This window comes from Lolium rigidum, chromosome 7 (assembly GCF_022539505.1).
Source record: "Lolium rigidum isolate FL_2022 chromosome 7, APGP_CSIRO_Lrig_0.1, whole genome shotgun sequence".
NCBI classification, from domain to species: domain Eukaryota; kingdom Viridiplantae; phylum Streptophyta; class Magnoliopsida; order Poales; family Poaceae; genus Lolium; species Lolium rigidum.
In genome coordinates this window covers 102,435,827-102,446,531 of record NC_061514.1, presented here as the reverse complement: position 1 = coordinate 102,446,531, position 10,705 = coordinate 102,435,827, and positions in this window count along the sequence as shown.

Here is a 10,705-nt window from a genome sequence, read left to right as displayed (position 1 = left end):
TTCTTGTTATTATACACCTTGACACCGCCCAAGAGAATTGCCCCTATCCCCGGATGAGCAACACCTCGAATCATGGACAATCAAGAAAGAAGCAAAGATATAGGATCACTACCATCAAATTGGGATACGCAAACATGAAGTTCTTTCACTTAAAGTAAATGCGTGTAGAAGGAAAAATTACATGCACCGTCTCAAGCATAACAACGGTTGGATCACCCAGAACAAACAAAAAAAAGGAGATCATTCATAACCACTTCTCCTCGGTCATGGAGAGATGACCACCTAGGAACCTTGACTTCAATTGGGAGAGCCTCCATTTCAAAGAGGTGGATATGGAGGGCACCGATGCCCCTTTCTACATGGAGGAGGTCAAACATGTAATTGACCAAATGCCCTCCGACAAGGTGCCCGGACCGGATGGCTTCACCGGTGCCTTCTTCAAGAAATGTTTGGACATAATAAAGGAGGATGTCATGAGTGTCGACCTACATTTCAACAACCTCCACATGGTGTACCTACAATGGGTGAACTCGGCGAATATGGTGTTAATACCGAAAAACGAGGGGGGCGAGGATATATCTGATTTCAGGCATATTAGCCTTATTCAAGCCATTGCAAAAATCCTGGCTAAGATGATCGCCACCTAGATTGCTCCTCTCATGAACGACCATCGACAAAAACTTCATGTATGATCGCCACCTAGATTCCCCCCAATGAAGTGGGGAACGCTCTCCCCACTTATTTTTGTGCTCGCCATCGAGCCCCTCCAACAAATCCTTGAGTTGTCTACTCACCACGAGAATCTACACAGTATAAGGGGAAGGGGAACCGCCATCTGAGCTTCCCTTTATGCGGATGATGTGGCGGTTTTTGTGGCTCCGGATAAGGAGGACATCCAAAACCTCTCCAACATTCTATCTTTTTCGGAGAAGTAACCGGCCTCGAAATAAACTTCCAAAAGAGCATGGTAGTTCCCATTCGTTGCCAAGATGTGAATATTGATGAGACTCTTCTTGGCATGCCGACCATTCGGGCTACCTTCCAGATGAAGTATCCCGGGCTCCCACTTTTCAGTTTGGCAACTCAAGAGGGATGACTTCCAACCACTTGAAAATAAAACGAGAGGGAAACTTGTCACTTCATATGGGAAGAATACTAACATGGCCGATCGAGGGACTCTTATAAAATCCATCCTCACCTCTCAAGCCATATTTCATCTAACACCGTTCTCTATTCCCCCGGGTTGCCTCAATAGCATGAACAAGATCAAGCACGCTTTTGTTTGGGCTGGTACAGAAGAGGTGACCGGAGGAAAATGCAAGAATAATTGGGAGGTGGTTTGTAGGCCTACCAACCTTGGAGGACTTGGCATTCTTCACATTGAGAAATTCGCCAGTGCTCTCCGATTGAGATGGACTTGGTAATAATGGAAAGAGCCCAAGAGGCTTTGGGTGGGGTCGGGCAATCCTCGTGATGAGATTTATATGTACCTTCTACGCTTCTACCACAATGCACATTCGCAATGGGAATATTGCACAATTTTGGGAGTCCGCATGGCTCAATGGAAGGAAACCTTGAGACGCACTACCCCACTAATCTTTCAAGCGTATACTAGAAAAAACTGGAAAGTCCAACAAGTTCCTTGCGGAAACACTTGGATCTCAAAGATTAAAATGGATATCAACTTGACTATTTCATATCTTAGGGAATTTGTTTCCCTTTGGCGGGAGCTTCGTGAGGCAGTTCTTAGGGAGGAGATTGCTGACTCAATTACTTAGAACCTCACGGCTAATGGGGATTACATAACAACTTAGGCTTATAAGGCACAATTCTTTGGTGCCACTACCACCATCATGAACAAGACGGTTTGGAAGAATTGCCCCCCCCCCCCCCCCAAGATTAAGTTGTTTGCGTTGTTGGCAATCCAGAATAGACTTTGGATGGCGGATAGACTTGACAGAAGGGGTTGAACATATTGCGGTCTTTGCCCTCTTTGCAAGCAAACCCAAGAAACAATGGCTCACCTCTTTTCACATTGTCAGTATATGATGACCCACAAGTATAGGGGATCGCAACAGTCTTCGAGGGAAGTATTACCCAATTTATTGATTCGACACAAGGGGAGACAAAGAATACTTGAAAGCCTTAACAGCGGAGTTGTCAATTCAGCTGCACACGGAAACGGACTTGCTCGCAAGAGTTTATCGATAGTAACGAGTTTTATAGTAGTAGCGGTAATGAAATAACAACGAGAAAGTAACAAAGACAGCGAGTAGCGATTTTAGTAAACAGCGAGGATTAAAATACGCGTAGGCACGGGGACGGATGACGGGCGTTGAATGGATGAGAGAAACCCATGTAACAATCATAGCAGGGAATTTGCAGATAATAATAAAACGGTATCCAAGTACTAATCAATCAATAGGCATGTGTTCCAATTATAGTCGTACGTGCTCGCAATGAGAAACTTGCACAACATCTTTTGTCCTACCGGCCGGTGGCAGCCGGGCCTCAAGGGAAACTTCTGGATATTAAGGTACTCCTTTTAATAGAGTACCGGAGCAAAGCATTAACACTCCGTGAACACATGTGATCCTCACATCACTACCATCCCCTCCGGTTGTCCCGATTTCTGTCACTTCGGGGCCATTGGTTCCGGACAGCGACATGTGTATACAACTTGCGGGTAAGATCATAAACAACGAATATCTTCATGAATCAATAACATGTTCAGATCTGAGATCATGGCACTCGGGCCCTAGTGACAAGCATTAAGCATAACAAGTTGCAACAATATCATAAAAGTACCATCTACGGACACTAGGCACTATGCCCTAACAATCTTATGCTATTACATGACCAATCTCATCCAATCCCTACCATCCCCTTCGGCCTACAGCGGGGGAATTACTCACACATGGATGGGGGAAACATTGCTGGTTGATGGAGAGGCGTTGGCGGTGATGGCGGTGATGATCTCCTCCAATTCCCCGTCCCGGCGGAGTGCCAGAACGGAGACTTCTGGCTCCCGAGACGGAGTTTCGCGATGTGGCGGCGTTATGGAGGGTTTCTGGCGACTTCGACTTCTCCCCATGCGTTTTTAGGTCGAGGCGAATAAGTAGTCCGAAGGGGGCGTCGGAGGCCGGCCGAGGGGCCACACCACATGGCCGCGCGGGCCCCCCCGGGCCGCGCCGCCATGTGGTGTGGCCCCTCAGGCCTCCATTTCAATTGTCCTTCGGCTCCAGTCATTATTCGGGAAAATAGGCCCTTTCGTCAAAATCCCGAGGTTTTTCCTGAAAGTTGGATTTCTGCACAAAAACGAGACACCAGAACAGTTCTGCTGAAAACAGCGTTAGTCCGTGTTAGTTGCATCCAAAATACACAAATTAGAGGCAAAACAATAGCAAAAGTGTTCGGGAAAGTAGATACGTTTTGGACGTATCAACTCCCCCCAAGCTTAGCTTATTGCTTGTCCTCAAGCAATTCGGTTAACAACTGAGCGATAAAAGAACTTTCACGAACACATTTGCTCATATGATGTATATATTCTCATGATATGGCTAATACTTAAGCGAGTTCATAATAAGATACATGCAAATAAGATCATCTAACAGCTATGTCAATCATGAAGAAGTACCAACAATTAATAATAAGCATCATGAATCATGTATATAAGCAGGATTGCAATGTTCATAAGAGAGTATGATAAAGTGGTATCTCGCTTGCCTGTATTTGATTGGCAAAACATAAATGCCCGGGCACCTCTGGAGTTCATAGAAAGACTAGAAGTAGTGATTGTCAAAGATAAAAGCATCAAAGTTACACCACAATCAATCATATTTTGAGACAAGCATATTATACTAAGAATGACGAGTTGTGCTCTCAAGAAAGTGCTCAAAGAAAGGATGGAGACACAACATAAAAGTAAAAGATTGACCCTTCGCAGAGGGAAGCAGGGATTAACATGCGCTAGAGCTTTTCATTTGTAAAATAGGAGTAAAATTATTTTGAGAGGTTGATACGTCTCCAACGTATCGATAATTTATTGTGTTCCATGCCACATTATTGATGTTATCTACATGTTTTATGCACACTTTATGTCATATTCGTGCATTTTCTGGAACTAACCTATTAACAAGATGCCGAAGTGCCGATTCTTGTTTTACTGCTGTTTTTGGTTTCAGAAATCCTAGTAAAAAAATATTCTCGGAATTGGACGAAATAAAAGCCCGGAGGCCTATTTTCTCACGAAGCTTCCGGAAGACCGAAGACGAGACGAAGAGGGGCCACGGGGTGGCCAAACCCTAGGGCGGCGCGGCCCCACCCCGGCCGCGCCGGCCCGTGGTTTGGGCCCCCGTGCCGCCTCTCGACTTGCCCTTCCGCCTACTTAAAGCCTCCGTGACGAAACCCCCGGTACCGAGAGCCACGATACGGAAAACATTGCCGAGACGCCGTCGCCGCCGATCCCATCTCGGGGGATCCCGGAGATCGCCTCCGGCACCCTGCCGGAGAGGGGAATCATCTCCCGGAGGACTCTACACCGCCATGGTCGCCTCCGGAGTGATGAGTGAGTAGTCTACCCCTGGACTATGGGTCCATAGCGGTAGCTAGATGGTTGTCTTCTCCCCATTGTGCTATCATTGTCGGATCTTGTGAGCTGCCTATCATGATCAAGATCATCTATATGTAATTCTATATGTTGCGTTTGTTGGGATCCGATGAATAGAGAATACTTGTTATGTTGATTATCAAAGTTATGCTTATGTGTTGTTTATGATCTTGCATGCTCTCCGTTATTAGTAGATGCTCTGGCCAAGTAGATGCTTTTAACTCCAAGAGGGAGTACTTATGCTCGATAGTGGGTTCATGCCGCATTGACACCGGGACGAGTGACAGAAAGTTCTAAGGTTGTGTTGTCTTGTTGCCACTAGGGATAAAACATTGATGCTATGTCTAAGGATGTAGTTGTTGATTACATTACGCACCATACTTAATGCAATTGTACTGTTGCTTTGCAACTTAATGCTGGAGGGGTTCGGATGATAACTCTGAAGGTGGACTTTTTAGGCATAGATGCGGTTGGATGGCGGTCTATGTACTTTGTCGTAATGCCCAATTAAATCTCACTATACTCATCATGATATGTATGTGCATGGTCATGCTCTCTTTATTTGTCAATTGCCCAAGCTGTAATTTGTTCACCCAACATGCTGTTCGTCTTATGGGAGAGACACCTCTAGTGAGCTGTGGACCCCGGTCCAATTCTCTTTCTTGAAATACAATCTACTTGCAATACTTGTTTTACTTGTTTTCTCTGCAAACAATCATCTTCCACACAATACGGTTAATCCTTTGTTACAGCAAGCCGGTGAGATTGACAACCTCACTCTGTTTCGTTGGGGCAAAGTACTTTGGTTGTGTTGTGCGGGTTCCACGTTGGCGCCGGAATCTCCGGTGTTGCGCCGCACTACATCCCGCCGCCATCAACCTTCAACGTGCTTCTTGGCTCCTCCTGGTTCGATAAACCTTGGTTTCTTTACGAGGGAAAACTTGCTGCTGTGCGCATCATACCTTCCTCTTGGGGTTGCCCAACGAACGTGTGAAATACACGCCATCAAGCTCTTTTTACGGCGCCGTTGCCGGGGAGATCAAGACACGCTGCAAGGGGAGTCTCCACTTCTCAATCTCTTTACTTTGTTTTTGTCTTGCTTTATTTTATTTACTACTTTGTTTGCTGCACTAAATCAAAATACAAAAAAATTAGTTGCTAGTTTTACTTTATTTACTGTCTTGCACTCTATATCAAAAACACAAAAAAATTAGTTACTAGCATTTACTTTACTTATTTCATCATGTTTCCTTTTAATTTTACCACAAAGAACATACCGGTAGGACGTGGGTCTATAGTTGGGAGAAATAATATAGAAGAATTCTTCAACCATGTTAGTACTATTGATGATTTTGAGGATAGACACTTGGTAGACCTTGCGCCTACTTATGAAATTGCTGCCGCGCATTTAGTTCGCTTGTTGGAAACCAAATTTGTTAATCTCAATCCTATAATCCAACATATGTTTTTCACACTTGGTGATATGGAAGAAGGGGAAAAGAAAGATTTTGTTTTAGAAACCCTTCTTAGGGAATTTGGTGGTCTAGCAAGAGAAGCTAGAAAGGTCTTTGCTAAATTTAATATGCTTGGTTCTCCTACTAATTTTGCTAGTCTCCTTGAAAAGATGGATATGGATAGAATAAGATACACTAATAATATTGATGATGGTGAGGAGATCAAAGCACCAATACCATGCAAGCTCCTAGCTATGAATGATGCACTAGAAAATAATTATGCTTGGCTTGTTCCTGAAAATTTGTTTGATGAGAGTAGCACACCTAAGACTAATGAAAAGGGAGATGCTAAAACTTATGTATCTAATATAATATGCCTAGTTGAGAAAACTCCACACCTCGCTGAGAATGCACCACCCTTCGATAATACTTGATACACACTTTCGCGCCTAGGCGAAAGGCGTTAAGAAAGCGCTTATGGGAGACAACCCATGTGTTTTTACCTACAGCACTTTGTTTTTATTTTGTGTCTTGGAAGTTGTTTACTACTGTAGCAACATCTCCTTATCTTAGTTTTGAGTTTTGTTGTGCCAAGTTAAGCCGTTGATAGAAAAGTAAGTACTAGATTTGGATTACTGCGCAGTTCCAGATTTCTTTGCTGTCACGAATCTGAGCCCACTGCCCTGCAGGAAGCTCAGAAAATTATGCCAATTTACGTGCATGATCCTCAGATATGTACGCAACGTTTCATTCAATTTGAGCATTTTCATTTGAGCAAGTCTGGTGCCATTTTAAAATTCGTCAATACGAACTGTTCTGTTTTGACAGATTCTGCCTTTTATTTCGCATTGCCTCTTTCGCTATGTTGGATGAATTTCTTTGATCCACTAATGTCCAGTAGCATTATGCAATGTCCAGAAATGTTAAGAATGATTGTGTCACCTCTGAATATGTCAATTTATATTGTGCACTAACCCTCTAATGAGTTGTTTCGAGTTTGGTGTGGAGGAAGTTTTCAAGGATCAAGAGAGGAGTATGATGCAACATGATCAAGGAGAGTGAAAGCTCTAAGCTTGGGGATGCACCCGGTGGTTCACCCCTGCATATATCAAGAAGACTCAAGCGTCTAAGCTTGGGGATGCCCAAGGCATCCCCTTCTTCATCGACAAATTATCGGGTTCCTCCCTGAAACTACATTTTTATTCGGCCACATCTTATGTGCTTTTTCTTGGAGCGTCGGTTTGTTTTTGTTTTTATTTTGTTTGAATAAAATGGATCCTAGCATTCACTTTATGGGAGAGATACACACTCCGCTGTAGCATATGGACAAATATGTCCTTGGTTTCTACTCATAGTATTCATGGCGAAGTTTCTCCTTCGTTAAATTGTTATATGGTTGGAATTGGAAAATGATACATGTAGTAATTGCTATAAATGTCTTGGGTAATGTGATACTTGGCAATTGTTGTGCTCATGTTTAAGCTCTTGCATCATATGCTTTGCACCCATTAATGAAGAAATACATAGAGCATGCTAAAATTTGGTTTGCATATTTGGTTTCTCTAAGGTCTAGATAATTTCTAGTATTGAGTTTGAACAACAAGGAAGACGGTGTAGAGTCTTATAATGCTTTCAATATGTCTTTTATGTGAGTTTTGCTGCACCCGTTCATCCTTGTGTTTGTTTCAAATAAGCCTTGCTAGCCTAAACCTTGTATCGAGAGGGAATACTTCTCATGCATCCAAAATACTTGAGCCAACCACTATGCCATTTGTGTCCACCATACCTACCTATACTACATGGTATTTTCCCGCCATTCCAAAGTAAATTGCTTGAGTGCTACCTTTAAAATTCCATCATTCACCTTTGCAATATATAGCTCATGGGACAAATAGCTTAAAAACTATTGTAGTATTGAATATGTAATTATGCACTTTATCTCTTATTAAGTTGCTTGTTGTGCGATAACCATGTTTACTGGGGAACGCCATCAACTCATTGTTGAATTTCATGTGAGTTGCTATGCATGTTCGTCTTGTCTGAAGTAAGGGCGATCTACACTGAGTTGAATGGTTTGAGCATGCATATTGTGAGAGAAGAACATTGGGCCGCTAACTAAAGCCGTGATTCATGGTGGAAGTTTCAGTTTTGGACAAACATCCTCAAATCTCTAATGAGAAAAGAATTAATTGTTGTCAAATGCTTAAAGCATTAAAAGAGGAGTCCATTATCAGTTGTCTATGTTGTCCCGGTATGGATGTCTAAGTTGAGAATAATCAAAAGCGAGAAATCCAAATGCGAGCTTTCTCCTTAGACCTTTGTACGAGCGGCATAGAGGTACCCCTTTGTGAAACTTGGTTAAAGCATATGTATTGCGGTGATAATCCAGGTAGTCCAAGCTAATTAGGACAAGGTGCGAGCACTATTAGTACACTATGCATGAGGCTTGCAACTTATAAGATATAATTTACATGATGCATATGCTTTATTACTACCGTTGACAAAATTGTTTCATGTTTTCAAAATCAAAGCTCTAGCACAAATATAGCAATCGATGCTTTTCCTCTATGAGGACCATTCTTTTACTTTCAATGTTGAGTCAGTTCACCTATTTCTCTCCACCTCAAGAAGCAAACACTTGTGTGAGCTGTGCATTGATTCCTACATACTTGCTTATTGCACTTATTATATTACTCTATGTTGACAATATCCATGAGATATACATGTTACAAGTTGAAAGCAACCGCTGAAACTTAATCTTCTTTTGTGTTGCTTCAATATCTTTACTTTGAATTATTGCTTTATGAGTTAACTCTTATGCAAGACTTATTGATGCTTGTCTTGAAGTGCTATTCATGAAAAGTCTTTGCTTTATGATTCACTTGTTTACTCATGTCATACACATTGTTTTGATCGCTGCATTCTCTACATATGCTTTACAAATAGTATGATCAAGTTTATGATGGCATGTCACTCCAGAAATTATCTTTGTTATCGTTTTACACTGCTCGGGACGAGCGAGAACTAAGCTTGGGGATGCTGATACGTCTCCAACGTATCGATAATTTCTTGTGTTCCATGCCACATTATTGATGTTATCTACATGTTTTATGCACACTTTATGTCATATTCGTGCATTTTACGGAACTAACCTATTAACAAGATGCCGAAGTGCCGATTCTTTGTTTTCTGCTGTTTTTGGTTTCAGAAATCCTAGTAAAGAAATATTCTCGGAATTGGACGAAATAAAAGCCCGAGAGGCCTATTTTCTCACGAAGCTTCCGGAAGACCGAAGACGAGACGAAGAGGGGCCACGGGGTGGCCAAACCCTAGGGCGGCGCGGCCCCACCCCGGCCGCGCCGGCATGTGGTTTGGGCCCCCGTGTCGCCTCTCGACTTGCCCCTCCGCCTACTTCAAGCCTCCGTGACGAAACCCCCCGTACCGAGAGCCACGATACGGAAACCCTTGCGAGACGCCGTCGCCGCCGATCCCATCTCGGGGGATCCCGGAGATCGCCTCCGGCACCTGCCGGAGAGGGGAATCATCTCCGGGAGGACTCTACACCGCCATGGTCGCCTCCGGAGTGATGAGTGAGTAGTCTACCCCTGGACTATGGGTCCATAGCGGTAGCTAGATGGTTGTCTTCTCCCCATTGTGCTATCATTGTCGGATCTTGTGAGCTGCCTATCATGATCAAGATCATCTATATGTAATTCTATATGTTGCGTTTGTTGGGATCCGATGAATAGAGAATACTTGTTATGTTGATTATCAAAGTTATGCTTATGTGTTGTTTATGATCTTGCATGCTCTCCGTTATTAGTAGATGCTGCGGCCAAGTAGATGCTTTTAACTCCAAGAGGGAGTACTTATGCTCGATAGTGGGTTCATGCTGCATTGACACCGGGACGATGACGAGAAAGTTCTAAGGTTGTGTTGTCTTTGTTGCCACTAGGGATAAAACATTGATGCTATGTCTAAGGATGTAGTTGTTGATTACATTACGCACCATACTTAATGCAATTGTACTGTTGCTTTGCAACTTAATACTGGAGGGGTTCGGATGATAACTCTGAAGGTGGACTTTTTAGGCATAGATGCGGTTGGATGGCGGTCTATGTACTTTGTCGTAATGCCCAATTAAATCTCACTATACTCATCATGATATGTATGTGCATGGTCATGCTCTCTTTATTTGTCAATTGCCCAAGCTGTAATTTGTTCACCCAACATGCTTGTTCGTCTTATGGGAGAGACACCTCTAGTGAGCTGTGGACCCCGGTCCAATTCTCTTTCTTGAAATACAATCTACTGCAATACTTGTTTCTACTGTTTTCTCTGCAAACAATCATCTTCCACACAATACGGTTAATCCTTTGTTACAGCAAGCCGGTGAGATTGACAACCTCCACTGTTTCGTTGGGGCAAAGTACTTTGGTTGTGTTGTGCGGGTTCCACGTTGGCGCCGGAATCTCGCGGTGTTGCGCCGCACTACATCCCGCCGCCATCAACCTTCAACGTGCTTCTTGGCTCCTCCTGGTTCGATAAACCTTGGTTTCTTTACGAGGGAAAACTTGCTGCTTGTGCGCATCATACCTTCCTCTTGGGGTTGCCCAACGAACGTGTGAAATACACGCCATCG